Genomic DNA, 5,004 nt, shown 5'->3' on the forward strand with positions numbered 1-5,004 from the left:
TGGGCCTGATCGCCTGCTTGCCCTGCAAAGTGCCACATGATGACTCTCAAGATAATCTGCTCCATGAGCTTCCCTGGCACTGAGGTCAAACTGCCAGGCTTATAGTTCCCCGGGTCTGCCCTCCGGCCCTTCTTGTAGATGGGCGTCATGTTTGCTAGCCTCCAGTCAACTGGGACCTCCCCTGGTAGCCAGGACTGCTGATAAATGATGGAAAGCAGCTTAGCCAGCTCTTCCACCAGTTCTCTCAGTGCCCTTGGGTGGATCCCATCCGGCCCCATCGACTTGCGCACATCCAAGTGCCGTAGCAAGTCACCAACCATTTCTTTGTGGATAGTGAGGGCCACATTTTGCTCCCCATCCCCTTCCGCCAGCTCAGGGTACTGGGTATCCAGAGAACAACTGGTATTGCCGCTAAAGACTGAGGCAAAGAAGGCATTAAGCACCTCCGCCTTTTCCTCATCTCTTGTAACAAGGTTTCTCCCCCCATCCAGTAAAGGATGGAGATTCTCCTTTGTCCTCTGTTTTGCGTTGATCTATTTGTAAAAAGATTTTTTGTTGTCTTTAATGGCAGTAGCCAGATTGAGCTCCAGATGAGCTTTGGCCTTTCTAATTTTGTCCCTGCACAGCCTCTCAACATCCTTATAGCCCTCCTCAGTGGCCCACCCTTTTTTCCAAAGATTATAAACCCTCTTTTTTCTCCCAAGCTCAAGCTGCAACTCTCTGTTGAGCCAGGCCGGTCTTCTTCCACGACGGCTCGTCTTTGAGCACATGGGGACAGACCGCTCCTGCACCATTAAGATTTCCCTCGTGAAGAGCGCCCAGCCTTCCTGGACTCCTCTGCCCTTCAGAACCGCCTCCCAAGGGACTCTACCAACCAGTGTCTTGAGCAGCTCAAAGTCAGCCCTCCAGAAGTCCAATACAGTGGTTTTACTGGTCCCCTTCCTGGCCTCACCAAGAATAGAGAACTACACCATTTTGTGGTCACTCTGCCCAAGACAGCTTCCGACCACCACATCTCCCACCAGTCTTTCTCTGTTTGTGAAGAGAAGGTCTAGCGGGACACGACCCCTGGTAGGCTCACTAACCAGCTGCATCAGGAAGATATCTTCCACACTCTCCAGAAACCTCCTAGACTGCTTTCTCTGGGCTGTGTTGTGCTTCCAGGATATGTCAGGGAAGTTGAAGTCCCTCACAAGAACAAGCACCGATGATTTTGCAGCTTCTGTCAGCTGCCTGTAGAACTCCTCATCCGTCTCCTCATCCTGGCTCGGCGGTATATAACAGACCCCGACCAGGACACTAGCCTTGTTGGCCTTCCCACCAATCCTAAACCAAAGGGACTCAACCTTGTCATTCCCAGCCTCAAGTTCCACAACATTGAAAGATTCTCTAATATAGAGAGCCACACCACCACCCCTTCTGTGCTGCCTGTCCCTTCTGAAGAGCTTATAGCCAGTCATTGCAGCACTCCAGTCATGAGAGTGGTCCTACCACGTCTCCGTGATGACAACCAAATCGTAGCCTGCCTGCTGCATGACGGCTTCCAGCTCCTCCTGTTGTTACCCATGCTGCATGCATTGGTGTAGATCCCCCGGCCTTGCCATTGTTCCCCCTGGCACAGCTCCAACAAGCCCTGAGTGAACGAACAGCTGTGCGAACGGCTGTGTGGTACTTAGCTGCCGGTCGGGGGAAACCATGACGACAGCAATGTAGTCATGTAACCAAATTAAAGCCAAAACTTTCAGCCTGGTCCTTGACCTGAATAGGGAGTGAGGATCCGGATTCTGGCATTTATACGTGATATTTTATATGCAGCCAAAGTAAATACTGCAGTCGGAGGTCATGGCGCTAGATTTTGAAAAGTGCAGCATAAAGAAGAGATCTCAGAAAAGCAAATTTAAGCAACATTAATGTCAAGTAAAGTCTTTCTGATTGCTATATTCTTTAACTGTCATGACTAGACAGATGAAAATCTATGACAGCAATTTTGCCTTTTAGGTCATTTTCTTTTTTCTTTTATTTCTTTTATTTATGTTTATTTATCTTATTTTAACAGGCTCTGTACTAATTTTCCTTACAGAATGACTAGCAGAAATATGACCCTTACATGCCTTTTGTATTTAATTCATTAGGTCAACTCTAACCACTAAGCCCCTTGTCAGGTTATTTCTATTAGCGATAAGGAGCAATTGAACCTTAAACACTAAGACCTAGGTTGATGAGCCTATTCCACAAAGTCTCATGACTCCACACATGTGAAGTGAAATCTGCCAGGTGGGGATCATTTGACCTTTGCTATATAAGAAGCATGAGGAGTTATGGGAAGACTTGCCACTCTAGGGGAGTATGAGGTTCAGGTTATTTAGGGTCCTTTTGTATTGTCCTGGGGAAATGGAATCAGTGTTCCTAAGTAGGCTGCTTTTTCATCGTGTTTTCTACCATCTCTGTGATATAGTTTTGGAGACTCAATGAGCTAGTAACATCAGCGGTGACTACTCAGAACAGGAAAAAACTGGTGGTGCTACTTTGCTGTGAAGTTGTTTGGCAGTGAGTCAAATTCAGAAGCCTGCAAGTAAGTGCTCCTGGGTTAAAAATTTGATTTGTGTTGGGGAGCTAGAGGACTTCTTTCACCTTGTCTGTTTCTACAGAACGAACTTAGGTGAATACTCAGCTGGTGCCCAGTCCTGGTCCCGAGCCTTCAGCATGAGAGACCCCCAGAGGGAGCACCAGAGACTGTTACGCATGCTCCAGTAGGAGGGTTTGGATTCCGGAAACTAATTATAATAACCCTGTGTTTTTTTTAGAAGCAGTAATGAATATGTGTTAGCCTAGGAGCATAAAAATCAGCTGCTTGATGTAACCGGTGTGTGTCTTGGTGGAGCAGAGACTCCTGGTGCACCCAGAGCTGTTTGCTTACCTCTATTCCTTTAATAAATTGTAAAGTTTGATTATAGTCCTATTTTGAAGACTAAGCTGTTTATAACAACTGGGGGCTCATCTGGGATGGCTTTAGTTCCTGAATTCTGATTTGATCTAGGAGAGGCGGCCCACCATTTGGTGGCTCCTGTTCGAGTCAGGTCAGGACTAATGCTATCTTGAACCTGAATAAAGGTAAGCGAAGATCTAGATTTTTTTTTTTTACGAGCTCCCTTGCTGGCTGCAGCACCGTATTTTGCCTGTAGTTCTGCATGCAAAGATCCAAACGAAGATGACAGAGTCACAAGTGTTTAAGTAGCATACAGTTCGGTTCAGTGGGATCTGGTTGCCTGTGTGTGTAAGAGCGTAACTGAGATGGAACTTAGTTCCGAAGTGAGTGTGGAGGTCTTCTAACTGTGGTTCCAATCTGCCGCGAGGGACTTGGCCAGTGAAGGACGGAAGCGGTTCCTATAGGATTCATGGGTGGGTGATAGGTACTAAACCCCCTGCAAGACACTCTTACTAAGGTAACCAAGGGCTGTGGGAATTGCCATAGCAAAATTCCTAGATGTGTCAGACAGAATTGAAGACCAAGGACCAGAAGAAAGAGAGCAAATTACCAGACATACAACCAGAAAGTCCGTTAGGAATAATGATTAGAAACTGGAACAACAGGGGCCCCAGAAAACAAAGGAGTAAATTAAAAATGGTCCAGTATTATATGGTAGAATGGCCAAAATAACCCTTAAGACCCCATGTATTTTGGCCGATATTTGTTCACAATGGGACAGGTAATGCATATGTATAGGAGTATTGGGAAACTTCATGTATATCTCTTTACTAGATACAACTAAAGCAAGTTGCCACGTTAGGCGTGCATGACTTTCGTGGGACTACCCCCCCCCCTCTGTGCCGCCCAGAACTGAGTAAACATGCCTACTTTATAATCTTACTGATCATGGAGTCAGCTTTCTGTGAGCCAGGCAGGAGCCATTCTGCTTGGCTGCAGGATCGTCTGCATAGCAGATGCCCCTAGGTGCACCCTGAGTGTGTTGCTCGGAGGGGACTCCACTCTCAGCCATTCACTGCAGGAGCAAAGACCTCCTGAAGCTGCAGACAAATGGTATGTTTTCAGCTGCTGGAGGGATACTAACATGAGTGTTAATAATTGTATATCTTATTCCTAAATGTCCTGGTATTTTGTGTTTAAAGTACTTGTGTAAGTGTAAGGGTTTGAAACAAAGTGTTGCAAGTCACTTCATGAAGAACACAGTCAGATACAACACTTACTTGGGTTAGTTGTTATTCTAAATTATGTGGTATGAATGAGATGTGCTAGAGGCCTCTTTGTGTGATTGCATGACTGTGCAGTGTGAGTGAAACAGTGTTGCCGCAAAATGAGTGCGGAGTTCCAAACCATGGTTCCTTGTTCTCTGTGAGGGGACTGGGCGGAGACGAACGAAGTGCGTGACAGACCAAAAAGAAGTGCTGTTTTATCCAAGGTTTGATTGGTGATGCCCAATATATGGGCCTGGTGGTGTATCTTGTGAGCCTGTTTTTGCTCTTAAATGCTTTGAGTGTGACACGAAAAAAAGAAAGGTGGGAGCATTATCTAAGTAACTAACAGTTGAGAAGTGTTAGTGTATTTGCTGTGATGTTTGGTCAGTTTCCCAAGTACTGGGGGGGAGAGGGGGCTGACTGAAGCAGAACTGAAAGAGTCATTTCTTTGGTGGTTCGGGCTTGAGCCCTGGGAATTTGGTAAGAAGGGGGAGAGCAAATTTATTTAGGCCTCAATACCTTTTTAAACCCCCATATTGATGGATACATAGGAGTGATTCCTTGTTTTGTATGGGCTTACTAACAAAGTGCATGAGAAAAATTGGTATTCGGCTCGAAATTTAGTCCTGTTGAAACATAAATTTTTGTGGAAAAGGTGGTAATGTTTGTCTAGAAGATGGAAGGCTGAGTGCTTCAGCTGTTTTCCTGAAGTTCCATGGATTTATGATTGGAATAGGGCTCGTTAATAATGCGAAATAGTAAAGTTTGTATGGGGGAAGAAGCATTTAATCCCAGAGAACTGGGACGTTG

General features: G+C 45.8%; 1 long non-coding RNA gene across 1 annotated transcript; it reads left to right on the forward strand.

The window, feature by feature from the left end:
- Positions 1 to 2,340: 2,340 nt before the first annotated feature.
- Positions 2,341 to 2,953, forward strand: LOC137858184 (uncharacterized). Its single transcript, XR_011097555.1, has 2 exons — positions 2,341 to 2,572; positions 2,649 to 2,953. It is a non-coding gene; the product is annotated as an uncharacterized lncRNA (long non-coding RNA).
- The last annotated feature ends 2,051 nt before the right edge of the window (positions 2,954 to 5,004 follow it).

This window comes from Anas acuta, chromosome 5 (assembly GCF_963932015.1).
Source record: "Anas acuta chromosome 5, bAnaAcu1.1, whole genome shotgun sequence".
Lineage (NCBI taxonomy): Eukaryota > Metazoa > Chordata > Aves > Anseriformes > Anatidae > Anas > Anas acuta.